This window comes from Centrocercus urophasianus, unplaced genomic scaffold (genome assembly GCF_019232065.1).
Source record: "Centrocercus urophasianus isolate 14NV4802_14NV808 unplaced genomic scaffold, USGS_Curo_1.0 seq_16, whole genome shotgun sequence".
In the NCBI taxonomy this organism is placed as follows: Eukaryota; Metazoa; Chordata; class Aves; order Galliformes; family Phasianidae; genus Centrocercus; species Centrocercus urophasianus.
The window spans coordinates 14,072,826-14,092,333 of NW_024884711.1; the positions used below are offsets into that span (position 1 = coordinate 14,072,826).

A 19,508-nucleotide genomic window follows, 5' to 3' on the forward strand; every position below is an offset into this window, starting at 1 on the left:
GTCATCACAAAGCAGAACTTTTAGGACTGCATGTTCTTTAGAAGGCATTAACACTGAAACCAGAATGACCACCTCATCAATACATTTCCAAAAACAGGTGTCACATCCAATTTCATCTCCAACAAATTTTGAGATGGAAAAAGTGCAGATGAACAGCAAAAAGAGTTTAGTTTATCCAGGAGTTTGTGCCCACAGAAAGCAAGTTCAAACACCAGAAATAATCCCAGCTGACATCTATAGCACTTAAAGAAAGCTGGAGAAAAATGCTTAAAAGAGCACATAGAGAAGACAGGCTTGTTCAAAGAGTCTCTCCATGGTAACTTGTTTATTATTACTATCTCTCTCACAAAACAAAACAATGAAATACTTATGTGACTAAGAAAGCAATGTTGCCAAAAAAAGAATAACCCAGAAGTTCAGATATTGCTTGGTATAGGAGAATGTAAGGTATTCTAGAAGGAAAGCTGTATAGCCAAGACAGCCCCCAGCCTTCCCAAGGCGGAGGTGAAGGGTCTGCGGAGATGTGAGCTCCACACAGCAGAGAATGACCCTCCCATGGATCAGCCAGTGGGGGTCTCTGAGATGGGAGACTGTGACTCCATCTGCCTCCATAGCTACCTGCAGTTCTGATGTGGTAGTTATGGTAACTGGGATTTGAAGGTGAAGCCTTTGTATGCCTTTTGCCCACAAAGGTACTCCTTTTGAAACGTTGCTTTACAATGATGAGACAACAGTAACAAAAGGAAGTGGCAGAATGACACATTTTTAGAGTACTTGTCCAGGAAGTGAAAGTTTCTGGTGTTGATACTCTGCAAACATTTCACTTGGTGACTCCAAATGCTAACTGCACAGGCAGTCCAAGCAGCAGGGACCATAACTCTGACACTTGCCTGCTCAGAGAAATAGTCATTCCCCTTGTTTAAGCTTTACCTTACATTTCCATTTGTGGTTATGCACCAGAGGTTGCGCAGAAGAGTGGAAGGCAGTTCCATCCCCACCCCGAAAACGCTCTCCCAGCACATGAGGAGCTGCAGGCCTGAATTTAATGTCATCTAGCAAAAAGCTGTTTTGGAAGTAATTTAATGGCATCTGTAGCCAACTCTTGCAATACAATTCATTGTTTTATGACAGGACTGAGAATCTAATGATCTCTGCGATGAACACAGAGGAAACTATCCTTGTCACATGTTATATAACTCATCAATGACTTGCTTTTATTCCTTGTGTGATGCTTAACTGGCACATTTCACTATGAAATCTGCCCATTTTCTTCAAATACAATGCAGCAGCAATTGCAAAAATCACCCAATTTAACAATGCCATCTATAACATAAGTCTATTTCAGAAAGTGGCTTACTTTAAAAAAGAATTGAAGCCCTGCTTATTTATTGTACTTTTCTTCAAAATCCTGCACAGCAGAACAACATAGAGCTCTCTTCAAAAAAGTATGCTTAATAAATATGGTAATAATAGAAATGATCATTTATTTCTCCAAACACTAAAAAAATGCATCATTATTATTTATGGACCACCTGTGTACAGATGCCAGCTCATTGCAGACCAAAACATGCAACATTATAAAAGAAACTAAGAAAGCTTTTGTGTGTGAGTCAGTACAAAAAGAAGGGAAAAAAGGGAACTGCAACTAAAATCAGTTTAGAAATTTTACATCACTGTTACAGAAAATCTAGCCCTGATTTTAAAGTTATACAGGAGGGCAGCTCTAAAATAATGCCACCTATTTTATTATGTTATTATGTCCATGACAACAGAGGTGGATGTTGGTGGTATGGCAGTAGAGGTTGAACTTCCAATCAACAATCCATAACATGTGAACTACCATCAGCAAGTTTGCAAAACACCAAGCTGACCTGGACAAGCTTGAAAGGGGGTCCATGAGGCTCAACAAGGCTAAGTGCAAGGTGCTGTGCTTGTGCTGAGGCAATCCCAGACATGAGTACAGACTAGGGGAAGAAGTCATTGAGAAAAGCCCTGTGGAGGTGGGTGTGAGGGTTCTGGTGGATGAGAAGCTAGACATGAGCCACAAGCATTCACGTGCAGCCTGGAAGGCCAACCGTATCGTGGGCTGCATTAAAAGAGAGGTGGCCAGGAACACAAGAGATGTGCACTTCCCCCTCTATTCTGCCCTCATGAAGCAGAAGTCTGAGGCCTCCAGCCTAAGAAAGCTCTCAGACTCTCAGCTGAGAGACTCTCAACTCTCAGAATGCATCCAGAGGAAGGCCATAAAGATGATCAGAAGGCTGGAACACCTCTCCTGTGAAGAGAGGCTGAGGGAGATGAACTTGCTCAGCCTGGAGAAGAGAAGGCTCTGGAGAGATCACACTGTGACCCTCAAGTACTATAATGTTGCTTACAAAAGAGATGGAGAGCAATCGTTTACACGGACAGATAGTGACAGGACAAGGGAGAATGGTTTTAAGTTGAAAGAAGAGAGATTTAGATTAGATATCAGGAAGAAAGTTTTTACTCAAAGTGTGGTGAAGCACTGGCACAGCTGCCCAGGGAAACTATGGATGCTTCATCTCTGAAGGCACTCACAGACAGGTTGGATGGGGCCCAGGGCAGCCTCAGCTGGTGGGTGGCAGCCCTGCCCATGGCATGGAATTGAGCTAGATGACTTTTAATATCACTTCCAATCCAAGCCATTCTATGATTCTACAAATTCTGTCTGAAAGTGATAAAAGCATCATGCACTATCAGGCATAAATATTAATGGCACTGGACCAAGTGAAGTCATTAAGTTATTTTAACAGTATAGGAAAAAAAACACACAAAACCAAGTCTATTAATTATTTTAAATTACACGTAATTAAAAATATGAAAGTAGTTCTTCTTCCAAGTATGTCTACATATTAATGTAGACTGAATTTTTTTCCATTGGCAGTTCAACAACCTGCACTTTCAGAATGGCTCTGGTTTCCACATTCTGCTTTTCCCCAAGAAAAGCACAAGCACTAGATTGATCTTTTAGGGGTGCAGGAGGCAAGGTCTTCTTTGGAATAGAGGGTTATAAAAAAGATGCTGAGGGAGGGTAGGCAGTTCCCCATTAGGAACCATATTCTCAAAGGGTGGAGCTCTACATCCTCGGTACAGCCCCTTTCTGCATGAGTCACCACTCAACCACACTCCTCTTTCCAGATATGTAAGGTGCTCATATCAGTACCTCTTAAGTTGTCACTGCAGTGAGAATTTCACTAACACAGGGACCCAAATTCACTAAAAAGCATGCACATTATAGTGCTTTAACACAGCTGTACAAAGCTTGCAGGGCATGTGCAAATCAAAATAAGAGAAAACTCTCCAAGTAATTACCAGTTTAGCTAACAGAATTCCAAACACTTTCAGAAACAGCATGTAGTGCATCACACTGAGTACAATAGTCTCTGAATCAAATTGTAGCTACTGTTCAACAGCACACAGTCCTCAACATTTATATTTAAGACAAAGTAAAGAACATTCAACTGAAATAACAGACATTTGGGAGGAGACAAAACACCAGCTATTTTGAAAATACAGGGCCTCCCACTCATTGTGAATCACTAAATTTGAGCTCAGCATTTAAATATTTTTCCAAGCTTGCATTCATGGCATACTTGATGTCTGAAGAAGTCTTTTAGGAGAATTGTATTTTTTCAGCGTGTGGTGGGTTGACTCCAATTAGAGACAGTACACAATGTTAGAAATAACAATGATGGGGAAAGAAAAATACGAAGATTAGCTGCATAAGTAACAATTCATTATCTTTTTGTCTTTATTGCTAAAAGAAATCTATTATTAAAGGAACATGGATGCAGGGCAAGTCTTAGTTCAAACTTCAAACAAAAACAATCTGTATTATTTCAGATCAGCTAGTTGCATGGTTTCATGATACTGCTAAGCCAACAGCTGAACACCAACAAGAAAGGGAGCTATGTCCACCTTGCTGTTGCTATTCCTTCCTTAAATGTCTCTTCTTCATCCTATCACAGGTGCATCTTATTTTCTTCTTCCTATCCCAACTCCTCAGGTCAGCATCAGTGTCTGTCTCACATTCAGAGAGTGAATTTACCTCACTTACTGAAGAAGCAAAAAAAAAAAATCCCATGTTTGCTGAATTAGTTTTCTGTAGTTTTAGTGAACTGAACTGATTTGCTGTGTGATCAGATGAACATCAAGAATTTCAAAAGCATACTGAACACAACAGCAAGGTATAAGAAAGAACTACACCATCATAAAACAACAGAATTAAAGCTCTCAGAGCTCTCATGGGTCATGAGAGTCATGGCCACTTCACTTCAAGAAAACGGGACACCAGGAAAAACACAATTACTACATGAGAGACATCACCACTACAACAGCAATTAGAAAGTGCAGAAAATAATGGTTTGTATTGTCCCAGGTTATTTTTAGAGCAAACAATTTAACTTTGTTAACTGACTGTGATGAGTGGGGAAGTAGCAGGATATGTTTTTGCAAATAAAGTCAGGGCTAAGGACTTAGTTGTACAACTTCTTACAAAAGAGCTTAGTCATTTCATCAGTTCACTAAAGCTACACAATATTTTTGTTGTTGTTGTTTATTTAATGTTTTTGTGTTTCTGTCTCCAGTAGCTTTAGGCTCTGGAAAGTCCAAACGCTCTCTGAGCAGGTCACAAGGCTGAACCCCTGCTAAGAGGTTCTCCAACAACACTTCTCCAACAACGACACCGACACATTCACATGTGTGCTGCTACTTGCTCTCAGAACTCCGTCACTCAGGTCCTAAAGATGACACAAGCTAAGCAGGATAACAGAACATCCAAACTCCAGCACTAAAACTAATAGCTTGAACATACTGAAAGCATATCTTGAAAAGTGAACTGGATGATACTGGTAACCGTTGGTGCTTGCAAATCACTCTGGAGGTGTCTACACAGAGAACTAGAAAAGCAATTACAGCTTTCTTTGTAAAAGTAAATGACAAGACAGTGATTGCACTGAGCACTCCTGTTGCCCCCAGCTTTCAACAGGCATTCTGAAGTTTTAATTCTCAGCCTCAATTTTAACTGCAATAGAGCCTACATACTAAAATAGCTTAGCCATCTCTTCACATAGTCATGTACAGCAGCAAAATGCATGCTTGGCCTCTTGAGGATCCATTAATTAGCTTTTTTAAAACTAAACATTAAATCAAAGTGGTATTTCACTACATATTAACTCAGCACTCGTAGGTCTATTCCATATGTTTTTCAAAAGAAAGTAAACAATTTGATATTACTTACTCCGCTGAAAATAAAGTAGTAACTATTTAAACCATGTTTGATTTTGACTAGTAGCATTTATAAATTAAAAAGAAATAGTCACCTATAACAACCAAGTCTTCTCCATTCTGCAGTTTCATGCTGCCAATTAAGTTCAGCAACTGCTGTAGCTCATAGAAATGTGGTTCCATTTATAGATCAATATTCATAATGAGAGAACTTGAGAATATTGCATCTGAATATTAAAATAGAATAGTAAAAATGACACCACTGAAGCATTCTTTCCTATATGTGTATATCCAGTGAGGATGCACTGATGATGTTATAATAAAGAGTCATTTGGTTTCAAAGATTAACTTCTGACACTGGTGAGAAAGGGAAAGGGAAGAAAAGTCTGATCTCAAAAGAAAATAAATAATAAGCATCAAAGGAAACTGCCTACACTGTTGGGAGCCTAAAGAGAGCCAAAGACCAAGTTATACTTGGCATGGAAGTCTAAGTTTTTATTTTCATTGAGTCAGTTAATGTTCAGGCTTCTGAGTAACACTTCCAGTGGAGCAAAACAGGCATCCAGTTTTCACAAACTAAGTAAAAACCAAAACCATACACATTTCAGATCTAAAGAAACCCAGTATTTTAACCTAACTCATATAAACTACAGTAATTATTTATGAAAACCAAGAAGTGATCAGTCCTAAACTGTGATAGAGGAAACTGCATCAACAGAAAGTTGCTAAAAATTACTTAAGGGTACTATATGATCTTAAAGATCCCTTCCAATCCAAACCATTCTGATTCCATGATTCTGTGAACACACTGTAGGTTTTCAGGAGTTTCTCCCTGTCCTCTCCATAGGCTGGCTTCCCAGACAGACAAAGCAAAGAGCGTAATTAAAATCCTTTGTCTGAAAGCATTATCCAAATGCTTCTTGAACTGGCAGCTTGGGGCTATGACCCATGCCATGGACAGCCAGTTCCATGCCCATCACCTGCTGGTGGAGAACCTTTCCTAACATCCAACCTAACCAGCCACTGATGCCATTTCTTCCTGCCCTGTTGCTGTCACCAGATAGAAGAGACCAGCGCTCCCCTTACGAGGAGCTTCCCTCAGCCTCATCTGCTTTGAGCTGAACAAACCAAGGGACATCAGCCATTCCTCACATCTTATTCTCTGGACTCTTCCCCATATCTGTACCCTTCCTAAGATGCTTTTATCAGCTTTTATCTCCCCCTTATGCTATGGCACCTTAATATGCAGACAGTGCTCAAGGTGAAGACACACAGTGCAGAGCAGAGCAGGATAACCTCTTCCTTCACCCACTGATAGTGCTGAGTCTGGTACGGTCAAGGGTACAGTTGACCTTTTGGGCTGCCCAGCCACTCTGCTGGACCAAATTCAACTTGCTCCCAACTAGAACTCCAGGTCCTTTTTTACAGGGCTGCTCTCCCACCCATCATCCCTCAGCCAGTATGTAGACCCAGGGCTGCCCCATCCCAGGTTCAGAATCCAGCACTTGCTCTTCTACATGCGTATGGTGACCACTCTCAAATCTGGCAAGATCTTGGTGCAAGGTCTCTGCAGCCTCAAGGGTGCCAACACTTCCCAATTTAGCTTCATCCACAGATTTACTTAACATAACTTCCAGATCTTTATCAGAGTAATTGAAAACATTATAGATAACTAAGTGGCTTGAAAATGGAGTCTTGCAGAATCCCACTTGTTGCAACTAAGTCAACTCCCAGGCCATAGCCTTCCCCCCAACCAAAACAGCCATAGAGAAAAAGGATGGATCTTCCCCCACCAAAGCAGCTTTGGCTTCAGAGGAGCAGCAACTCCAAGACAATGGCAATGTCAAGTCCATGGACATGGACCTACCTCCAGAGGAAGTTCTGCATCCAACTCTATCAGGGCTTGGCAGGCACCACAATATCGCGCGTTCTTGGAGATATTGCCATGTGTGTCAGCAGTATACCAGGGCTCTCAAATTTGATCTCAGTGTTGAGGAGTCACCATCCACCAGTGTATGGGAACTGCTGAGTCACGGCCTGAACCTCTGATTGATCACCTGAGGCGAGCCATGAGCCAGCCAGAGGAGCACAGGTGAAGGCAATTCAGCTGTGTGACTGGAAAGGGTGGAGCCAGGCTCCAGCCCTCCTAGACCTATTTAAGAGTCTGGAGAGCTCTTCTTCTGGTGCTTTCTGTAGGTGAGCCTAGCATACAGGTAAGCCTTCCATTTATTCTCCTTATTATCTTAGTCTACTTTGCCTAACTCTCTTGTTCTTTTGTGATTATAACATCTTAATATCCACTGATTGTACATCTTAATATCCATTGATTATACAACCAGAAAGCCCCTGCATCAGCTGCTGATCTTTCTACACTCTTTCTTCCCCATCCTTCATTCTTCCCTCTAAGACCTCTCATCTTTTCTTTGCCGAGCTCAGAAGAAAAGGGAAGGACTGGAACTAGCATCCTCTGAGCTGCTGTGCCAGGACAACAGGAGAAGTCCAGTGGATAGACCCAAGATTCCTGCAGCCTCCAAGTGAGCCCTAAGGAAGACAGCAGGACTGGGACTGGTGTTCTCTGAGCTCCAGTGCCAGGACAACAGGAGCAGCCCAGCAGATGGTCCCAAGCTCCATAAAGCCTCCAGGTGATGTTAGAGAAGCTACAGAGACAGCTGTATCTTTGGAGAAGTAAAAGACTTTGCTTTAGACAGGAAGAAGGTCTGACATTCAGCATGAAGGTCCAATCTAGTTGTTACATTAGGACTTCTTTTCAAGACAGGACAGTAAACATAATAAAATAAAATTTTAAAAAACAGTGAATTACTCTCCTTTTTGGTACTTCAGAGTCTGCAATGACACTTCTGTGCACCCTCTTATCTCTCCATTGCCAACGTTTGCATAGCGGAGTGAGAGCACAGGGCAGACCACAAACATGTCTTTGCTGAGCACTAGGCATAGAGAGTTAAGGGGGGCTGTAGGGCAGCAGAACTGCCCCCTCCTCTCACTGCAGAGTGGCACCAAGGGATGGGAAAGGCCTCAGCAGCCCCTGGCACCTGGTGGTTGGTGCAGAAGGGTACAGTATCTATGCCACTTCCAATCACATCTCAGGTTTTTTCAAGTATTCATAGCTGCAAGTCTTTACTGCTGTTGGAAAGCAATGCATTTTTCTATTTTCTGATTCGGGCATAAACAACAACTTGATTGAATTGGCAAAATAAGTAATGTCTGTAACACAGCTGTCAGGCTTCACAGTTTAAGGCAAAAATACAGTACGTTAGTAATTTATAGATACAACACACAATCATTGTGTTTGAGATTTTGTAATTTCAGATAAAGCACTGGATCTGCAAAAATGTATCTCACATCTCTACTGCTCCTCTTCAGCATCAGAGACAAAGAAGAATGAGGATCAGCAAGAGGTGAGTGTGAGTACTGGCTCAGTCCTCTATACCCTTCCACCTAACTGCTGGTAAAGCCTGCTCAGCATCTTTCCCAAAGTTTATCACAGACAACAGGGTAAGCCACCTGATAAAAAGGAGCTTCTGGAGCACGCATCTTGGAGTGCCATTGTTATTATGTACTCCATTATACTTTTAAAGTATTACATAAATCTAAATAATAAATAAAAAAATAAGGAAAAGGGCACAGAACTCCATTGCAGGCAACAATCATATTTTTCAATGCTGAAAATGCAGCCAGTAGGTGAAAACAACAGTGTTCGTTAGGAAATACTGATTTAGTCATACAGCGAACAAGTATACTGTCTCTCCTCCGCAGTGTAAGCTCAAATTGACAGTCAAGGGAATACCATGTAGGCTACTTTACACTTAGAAGTGTAACTTTAAACTTAGGCTCATAAAAAATGAGCAGCAGATTTGTATATATCATTGTAACCTAATTTAGAGAACTGGACTTTTTCATGCATCCATATTTGTCATCCCACCATACCTCTCACCACAAAGTTGCACAGTAAATTACACTACTTCCCTTCCCTTCATTTGGCATTCATTTCTACCTGTACTGCCAATTCATGTATTTTATCCAAATTTCAATCCAAGTGTCATCTGCTCTCTTGAGAAGATCTTAGTGTTTTTTTTTATATGTACTTTTCTGTCACTCAGTGTTTTCCAAGAAAAGCACAAGTAAAATTATTCCTTAAAGGCTACTTCATCTAAGTACAATAAGTAAGAGGAATAAAATTTATATTTTTCTTCTAAAAATGATCATTGCTTCTGCCCTATAGCTCACAGAATCCTTCAACTGCTCAGGTTGGAAAAGACCTTCAAGATCATGTCCAACCTCAACCTAAACATACTAGCCTAACAACCCTCTGCTAAATCATGTCCCTGAGCTCCCTATTTTTCAATTGATTTACTTAATTGTAATTGATAAGTGGTGTCTTCAAATCTGCTTCTTGAATAATTACATTTGGACAAATTTCATAAGATAGCTCTTAAAAAAAAAAAAAAAAAAAAGCAGAACTTCACAAGTTCTACTACTATATTTCTGTGGTTTGAGACAACTCAAATTACTTTTTATCAAATAGAGTGACTATTAGCAATATTAACTCTTCAATGCCATGAACATAATCCAGTGTTGAATTAAGTACAATACATGAAACTTTCTAAAACACGCCACTTGATTAAAAAAAAGATTATCTTCCAAATTCTTCTGAGTTGCCATTTCAGATGTATTACTTAGAAGCCTGTTATAATTAAACTTTTATAAATCTATTTTTAAAGCAGAAAATTCTAATTGTTTTTTTGCCTACTTCAGAATGTTACCATTGCTCAATGATTACGCAAGCAGAAAAGACATGAACCCAAGTACCTTTGCTAACCAGGTGATACTGCTGATTCTGGTATGTGTTTTCCTTGTTGACTTTCAGATGTATGTAACAGTCGTCAAACAATTATAGGAAATTCTCATTCTGAACCCTACAGTGATGCCTTTTTCTCCCTTAATTCTGTTCTTTAATTATTCATAAGTTACAATTACTTAGAAAAGAACGTTGAACTATAAATATTTAATAGAAGATGCCCATGACAGAAAGACACATAAGAGAGATTACAAAAAACAAATACTGTAAAGTATTTGTTTAACCTGAGCTAACAACCAATAAGCAAGGCATATGGTCTTTAGGTTTTCATAGCTTTGACAAACCAAATGTATTAAGTCACCTGTACGCTTTACCAAACAAGCGCAATTAAACATGTATAAACCCCTAGGCATAATAGTTTCCTCCGGACTTTTCCTACTTTGAAGGCTTTTTACACTACGTTTTCAAGCAGTTAAAGGATGCAAGAGTCAAGAGCAAATACATTGAAGCTAGTGATGTCTGAAACCCCACATACAACAGATGCATCTTAGCAAACAGCTGATGATCTTATCTTAACACAAATTCTCAGTGTAATTAAGAATTCTAGCACTTGGAATGATGACAAAGTATGCATGAATTTCAGATGTCCCAAAATCAAGTTCACACATCTTCTAGATGTGGAGGAGGGCTATGCGTCCAACATGCACTCAAACATCAGGATAACATGGCAGGTAAAAATAATTCTACTTTGAATTTTCAGAGCTCATTATATTTAATACTTGGTATTAGCAACACTGAAAATATAGTAATGCCATAATTGTGTTCTGAAGAGGAAAAGGTAACTTGGAAAATAGAACTACTTTTTTTTTTTTTTTTTAAATCACTACTACATACTAGGGAAATATCAATCTTTCATTAAGGTATTTGTCTACAGTATCTCAATACACTGTATGGAGCACTCTGAATATTCTACACATGACAAATACTGAAAAAGTTACACGACAAAGCACAAAAAATTAACTTAAATTGCATCTAAAAACTGAATCCAATCGGAGAAGCAAAACAATTCTCCCATTCAATTACTAATAATGGAATTAGTATCTGTTCCTTGTGGACCCAAAGGCCTTTGAGATTAAGTCACTCTCTCAGCATGACAGCACATCTAAACCATTGACAAAAAAAAGAGCATACCTTCAGTGGTCAAGATAAAATTAAAGATGATTCATATAATACTTAGAAACCACATTCTTTTTCCTTACCTTGACCTTATAACTGCACACAATACAGCCTCATAGTGCTTAAATGACTTCGTGATGTTTTGCTCACTTGATTTATCAGAGAAAAAAATAAGGTGGATGAGCTCTAAAAAGTCTTCCCCCTTACTTTCCTAGTTTCCTGCCTTTGACTGATTATTCTGTCTTGTTGTGTTTACTGATTTTTAACGAACTTTTAATCTTTGACATATCACAAATTCAAACATCCTTTATATTTCACTATTTCAACATAATGTAAAAATTCCACTTCAGCAATGAAGAATTTGTGTAATAACTTTTATTTTCCTGCTTCATTGTTAGTAGACTATTAGTGTCATTCAGAACTGAAAATAAATCACAGTTACCACTTTCATACATGAAGTATATACAGAGGAACCAATACGTGGTAGAGAGTTTTGAAAGTTTGTGTGTACAGTTGACTGAAAGATAAAGAAAATCTCAGCTGTAAATGATACCTGTGTACCAAAAAAGTACTAGAACAGACACAGTTTTATCTGCAAATGTCTCTTTTGGTTACTAATCTCACCACTCTCAATAGTTAAATTATGCCAGCAAAAAAAGGTTGCTGTTAGAATCTGTCTTTTCCCTAAAAATAGAGCTGCCCTATATGTCACCTATACCAACAAATCTAATCCAAAGGAGACAAGCCCTCAGTATTAATACTTACATTTGAATCCATAGAATAAAGGCAACCATTGAAGTGCCAAAATTAAAAACAAAAAAAGAGCAAACTGGCAGGCTGATGCTTCTGTATCACTGGATTTTAAATGTCAGTAGAGTTTAAAAGGAAAGAACAAACAATAAGTAGTATAACTATTTCACTGATGTGTTGTAACTTCTGATTTAGCGTATGTTGAAACCTTATTTCAGCAGCTTGTTCTGTGCTGCATCTTTGTTACAATCATTCACAAAACTATAAGATACCTAAAGAAAAATCGGTTATTTTTGCAGATAAAATCTCAACTGACCTACAAATTCACCTCGAAATTAAAAGTTTTACAACTTTTTGCCTTGACCTTTGCATGCACAGCTATTCCAACAAAATAGTTCTAAGTTTCTGAGGTTTTGGGGCAAAGAGGGCACAAAGGCCAAAACAGTTCTCAGTCTAAAGCATCCAAGCCATTCAGTTAAGAATACCTGTCGGTATACCAGGTAATATGAAGAAATTTACAAACCACAAGCACTTTTATGAATGATAAGCTATGTGATACATTGTTGTCGTTTTTTCCTACCTATCTTGACTCAAGACGTTAAGTATTCTTTGGAAACAATAAGATCTGGTTTCAAGACATGGCCCAATTCTCCTGTTTACATACTAAAACAATCTTAGTGGCTTTCTCTTTTGCCTTTGGTTTGCAGTATACAACCCATTTTCCAAAGTGAACACAGTTATGTTCATATAAAAGAACTTCAACTGAAATGCATCTTACCCCATCTTTAAGTTTTGTGTTGTTGGGGTTTTTTTTGTTTGTTTGTTTTTTAATTGTACCACAATTAAAGGGATAGAAATTGAAAATAAAGGAACAAACTTTCACAGTCACAGCAGATTCAGGCAATTCTAGCTACACCTCATTATATTTGAGCAAAACAAAGGAAACTGTAGACGTGAATTATCCCAGGCAATGTACCATACACTCCCAAAATGTAACCACTTGCTACGTTATGAACTAGACACTGCACAAAACACCATCACATATTAAAAATACACGTTTCTGTTGATTAGGTTTTCCTGCCTTAAGACTTCAAAAGAGAGTTTTGAAATCTATTTTTCAGAAATATTTTATTGCTTGGCAGCAAGAAATGACTGAGAAATAGATTACTTCCCAAGACATAGCATGTTAATGACTTACCTAAGAAAAAGGTGTACTAATGTGCTATTCTTTTTACAGGAGCGTCATGTTGTGTAAGCTCTCATTTATGACTGGAAAAAATGCTTCTGACTCCAGGTTTGATTCTTTAACTGTCAAAAGGGACAAAGACAGCTTAGCTACTGGAAGTTTCCTTCCTCTTTAGCATAGTTTTAGTACAGATCTTTTTGGAGAGCTACATAGCACAGTACTACAGGGCAAAACTGTTTAGAAAAATTAAAAATCTTGTGGAACAAGAGGGAGAAACAACGCAAATAAATGATTAACTTTTCTTAAATCCTAAGATAAAATACTACTAAATACCAGTTTGAATTGTAATAATAATGAAATAAAAGTAGAAAATTGATAATTAGAAGTTGTTGGTAACAAAAAAAAAAAACAAAACCACCCTTTGATGGATTCTATTCCCCCCACAGCATAAGACACATTTCCATTTTTAAGCTTTTTGAATTTCTAGAAACAGGAAACAATTAGCTGTACAATAAAAGAGTGTAAAAGTTTTCCAGATTTGGAAAAATCAACAGTAATTCGGCCCTGACCTCCTGTACAGGATTATTTATTTGAGCGTTTTCTAAGAACAGCTGCAGTTGTACGCACGACATCATAAAGGATTCATTCTCACCACAGTAATTCATTATAAACACCCTTCATTTCTTGCAGGTCCCATCCAGTACAGTATTATTTCCAGAGTGCTAAGGAGCTCAACCATCAGAAACTTCTGTTAAATGGTCTGCACAGAAATACAGCAGAATTATTGCAGTTTACATAGATCCTTTTACTCTTCTCCCTTACCACAGTATTTGAACCTCTCAGAATAGCATTTAGTTACAATAAAAACTACATCTGAAAAGCAAGATGCAGATTTACAAGAAGGAAATCATGGTTCAGAAACTTTCATGAGGAAAAAAGTGACTGACAGGAGCAGTCTGTTTCCAGGGCTACCAATGAACCACATATTATGTTTTAGATGGTTTCCTAGGAAAATAATTCTGAGAATCACATCATCTATGTGTGTCTTTTTATACGTACTCCTCCTAACTTTAGAACTTATTTCTTGACTTCTATTAGATCAGTTAATAGAGTAGATAGTTAGAAAAATAATAGATACCAGTCTGATTATAAAAACAGCTTAATTCAAGAGTTCAGTCCTCCTCAGATCCCTCAGTCAATCAACAAAATGCAGCTCTACTGGAAACCACCTGTCACTGTGTGACAGATGCAACTGATTCCAAAGCAGAGAAAAGATGCCACTGCGTTCCATCTTTCAGAGACAAGAAAAATTTCAGCCCAAAGAACTTCTCCCCTTTATTCTGTCTTCACCTAAATGAGAAGGACATACAGCACTGCGATGTAAGCATCTGAGCCACCTGTCATTACTGCCTATTGTTCAGAACTCCTTGGCAGACATTACAGCATTGCCAGGAACTCCTGTGGATCCATAAAAAAAAAAAGAAGGTATCACATCTATGTATCAAGCCCTACTCCAATATCTGCTTCTTCAAAAACAAAGCTCACTGCAGCTACAGAGACTGAGATTTGTTATCTCCCTTGGGCAAGAAACCACAGAGAGGTTTATCTCATCTGAGTATGGCCTGCTGTCTCCCCACAGAAGATACTGGTAATTTTAAGAGAGCAGGAAAGGTTATAGAAATGACCTTAGCCTATGTCCGAATTCCTACTGTGGTAAACAGGTGTTTCTTTCAGTGTTGGAAATTCATGTATTGCCCAAAGTGCTTAAAACCAGCTATGCACTATGCACTATTCATCCTCTTTTTCTACCAAGACTGCTACTCTAAAATACATCTTAACAAAGCCATGCATCCCACTGGCCTTGGCAGGAGCTGACAAGTGATGGAAGGGCAGAAGAAAGTCAGAAAATGCAATTTTATGACGGCAATCTTTCATCAAATTTGTATTAGAATACATGAATTAAAACCGTAAGATTTCAGAACGCACTTATTTGCGTTGATACAGTCAATCTGTATTTATTTTCCTAGGGGGACCCAATTGAGTAAGAGGTTAACCTAAGTGTCACAGGTTTCCTGTTAAAATAATACCAAAGGCCTTAAGGCTCCTCAAGTTTTGCCTGGACTTGCCTTAACCTGCTTGGACAGGCCTGTCTAGCTGCAACAGTTAATGATCCAGTGATCACTCCCTACTGTTTTGGATCTTGGTCAGCTGCAGAATGAAACGCCATTTATTCTTACAGAAAACAGAGAGCAGTAACAACTAGACAGCTTGCGTAGAATAAAGAGCCTATGACCAGAACATCAGAGAACAGGGTAGATACTAGAAACCGTGTGTCAAGACTTCAACAGTACATAATTTGAACTGTGTTACTGTCCTAAACAGACTAATAATTCTGTCATAAAACTGCTGATTTTATTTTCATTGTCAAAAAATTGGTGGCTTTGCATGTAAGGTGTTCCTTTAACCCATAACAGGATATTCAGTGCAATAAACTGGTTAGAATTCTGTAAGCTGGATGAATCAATTGGCAACACTTCCCTTCACACTAGTGATTATCATCCCACATACAAGTAAATAACCTCCTGATGCTTAGTGAGCTATTTATCGTTATGTGATAGCAAGCAAAATTACCAGTACACACCTGTTAAAATTTACCAAACAAAACAAAACAAAACAAGAAAAACCCCACAAGGGAAGTTCAAAAAGTTGATGAAATATGGTTACTACATTTCCCCAAAACTTTCTGGAACAGATATTGATTGTTGGAGTCCAGTTTTCAGTTACTTCCATCAAACCTCTTTAAAAGATCTATTTTTTTTGACTCCTGGCAAACCAGTCACTCCTTTGAGAAGGTGCTGGAGGTCAGGCAACCCAAAATGAGTAATCTGACATCATCACCACTTCCTACACAAGGTATTTCTGAGTATCTTCAACCGCAAAGAAATCTTGCAGGATTGCAACCCTGAAAGGTAATTTAGTTCCTAACTAATTAATAGTCCCTGAGACAATATCGTAACACCAATGTTTTATTTCAAGATACATGAAAGCATAACCACAAATTTCCACTGCATTTAGCTGTACAGTTGCAGATGTACTACACCTATAGAACTATCATACTAGTTTTTCTCTCATAAGCCAGATTGCAAAAATGATATACAGAGAAAACAAGCATATTTTATGGATGCATGCAGGAACATTACTCACTGGTTTATAAAACTTTGGCAGCTAAAAAGAAATGTTTACACAGTCAACTTTCACGGAGATCTATACTATATACTAATAGGACTATAATTCCACTTGAGATTAAAGTAAATTCTGCATTCAAAAACACACTTCATGTATACACAGAACTTTATGAAACAATGCCTGCCATACTCACCCTTTTTGTCACATATACAACTGAACAACATACACACTAGCAATATAAGGCTCCTTAAAAAGAACAGACAGACTTCACACTCTGTGAATCTTGCAGTTTGGAGAAGTCATAAAAATGAGTAAGTGGATGGAAACTAATGCAAATAGCAAGACTGCACACACATCTGTCTTTAGCTGGTTCCAGAAACAAACTGAACAGCTGAAACCAAAAGGTAAACAGTTGTTAATTTGTTGGATGTTTCCAACATCCAAAGACTCTAAGTGTCAGTAAAATGTTCCAAATTTACACAGCATCTCTAACTCAGTGTATGGCATTAATTTGTTTTAACTTACTATAAATGTTGTATGTAGTCCAAAGTCTGAAGAAAATGGACAGGCTCATTTGCTGTCAGCAGATAAAGAATGATAAATAGCATGGAGAATATAGAGATAAAATTCAGCAGTATAAAAGACAAGGGGTTCAATCATATTCTTTACTTCCCCATCAGCTCCCTAACACATAGCAACAGATGTTAGTAGTATTTTTTTAATATGTTTTGCCTTGGTTTCTTTGTATGTTGCCACAGCAGGTTAGTATTTACAGAAGCCTCGTAGCTTGTTATGGTCATAACATTCACCTGGTAATCTTTTCTTGTTGTTGCTGCTTTCTGAAGACAGTATTTAGATAAATGACTTCTGTAACCACGAACTAGTTTATGGAACTTGCCTAATTCATTTGGTTCCCTTTGAAGAATGACATTTCCCACAAGAATGGATGATCCTTACATTATTACACATAATCACACCTTTTTTATTATATTCTTATTCAATAATATTATTCACCATTTGATAATTATGTTGCTAGCATATCTAGTTCTGATTTTCTTATTTTATTAAAATCAGAGTAGAATAAGGAAGTCTGGTCAAAATTCCTAATTTTCTAAGCAAAGTGCACTGAAATATGTTTTGAAACCAACTTTACTGCTACTAACTTTAAACATGCACTGTGTGTCAAGAACTAAATAAGGATGCAGAAGTCCAAATTTTTGTTAAATTAAATAACTTAGATTGCTTTCTACAATTTCTACTTATAGATGGTTATGGATGTCCACAGAACAAATAAAAAATATTTCAGGAGCTAAGGTAACTATGAGAGAATAAGCATTCCATGACTTACTATTCCAACTAAATAAAGACAGGGGTAATATTGTTTGCTCTTCCCTTAAACTGCATAAATAAATGCAAAGTGCTAACAACACTAAGCTACTTCCTGCTGAGGGCTCACCACTGCAAGAGGGAAGGAGGGGAAGAGAGGGGAAGAAAGGTAATTAACACTTACAATGAAGAGTGACAATTATTCTTTATTAGGAGTTATATTTACCAAAGCTTTGCTAAACTATCAAACATTCAGTTGGCTACACTAATGCATGTGAATTTTCCACAGGGCAAGAAAGGTACTTGAATTCTGGAGAATTAAGACATGGAGAGACTTGTTCAGTAGAACAATCCACCACTGCATAACTGTATTCTACCAAAATAGTAGAATTCTACTGAAACTACTTAAGACTTCTTTCCATATCTTAAAACTGCTCTCTTAATTAAAATATTATATGCTCTTGTCTGTTTCATCCAAACACCGATACTGTCAAAGTACCCTGCTCTGCATCTCTTCCTTTCATGTTATATGGAGGCAGACATGTTGCTTGCTCAGCACGTCACAAACAACAAAAACAGACAGTGATTCTGTTTTCCGTAACCTACTGTAATGAAGGATAAACAGTGCTGTGTTTCTTCACCCAGCTGTAAATGTTCATGAAATTTACAGAAACTAAACTGTGTCTGAGACCTCTATTCTGCAATCTTGTCAGGCAAAACCAGCTAGTGGCAGGTAGGCGCAGCAAATCGCATCTTCAAGAGACTTGCCTAGAAAAGTGATGTTACCATACAAATATAATTAACTTTTATAAACCCTTATCATATAAACATAATTAATTTTAATGAATACATGTGAGAATCTTTGGATTAAGTTTCCATATCAGTGTAACTAGTTTATTATTAAATCTCCTTGTCTTTCAGCTGATTTTTTTTTCAGGTAACTAAGGAGATGTGATCTTTCTCACAACTATTAAAGGCAAAACACATTATACAAGAAATACATTCCAGCTACCATTTAATTAAAAAAAAAAATTATCTTAAGGATTTACTTTAATATCCTAGAATGCTAAAAAAAATAATAACAAATCAAATGAATTTTCCATTCTCTGAGCATTCCAGACAGGAAGAACATATGAAAGAACAGTCTCGTCCTAGCTTTGTAAAAACCAAATAATTGCTTCTATATGACAGAAAAGACTACATACTTGAAGAAAATACAGTACAAAAGTGTGTTTTCCCATTTATCAAACATACTGCAGTGCTTATACAGGAAGCCATGCTGCCACACAGAACTTCCTAATTTGTTTACTTCACTAGAGGCACTCATGTTTCAAACTAATTTGCACTGTTCTCTAGTAGAATCACAGCTTTATATTTAGCTAACTTTAAAAGCCTTTTGCTAAGATTATATAGAACAGTATATTCTCTTTATGTCATGTTTTTGGAAGGAACTAGCCAAGCAAGCCTGTGGTATTGAGAAAATCATTTGTAGCAGATGCCATCAGTTCACTAGAAAAATATACTTGAGTCCTTTTGTTTATAAAATCTTTCACCAAAACCCACTGAGACCATCAGCAAAAATTTTGGCATGATTATCAGAGTTTAGTTCGGCATAGATAGAAAAAAGCACAGCTCTGGAACCAGCTTTGAAACAGCTGACCCTATACATCTTTGGCATACTGGTAGTAGAGGAAAAACTGATTGTTATGGTTTCCAATATTTGGTATTAAAAATATATATATTAAATATTACATTAAAACAAGTGAAAACTCATCCCTGAAAGTTTCCCTCTCATTCAAAAGTAGTAATATGTTGGGTTTT

At 37.8% G+C, this 19,508-nt stretch overlaps 1 protein-coding gene across 3 annotated transcripts in view; it reads right to left on the reverse strand.

Moving 5' to 3' along the window:
* The window catches only part of PLCL2 (phospholipase C like 2), a 94,006-nt gene that overhangs the window by 45,502 nt on the left and 28,996 nt on the right, over window positions 1–19,508 (reverse strand). Inside the window, exon 2 of one of the 3 annotated variants that reach the window (XM_042816749.1) lies at window positions 13,188–13,297. The exons of the other annotated variants lie outside the window; for them this stretch is intronic. The gene's annotated coding sequence lies outside the window, so the exon portion shown is untranslated. The remainder of the gene's footprint in view (window positions 1–13,187; window positions 13,298–19,508) is intronic. 3 annotated transcript variants of the gene reach the window in all.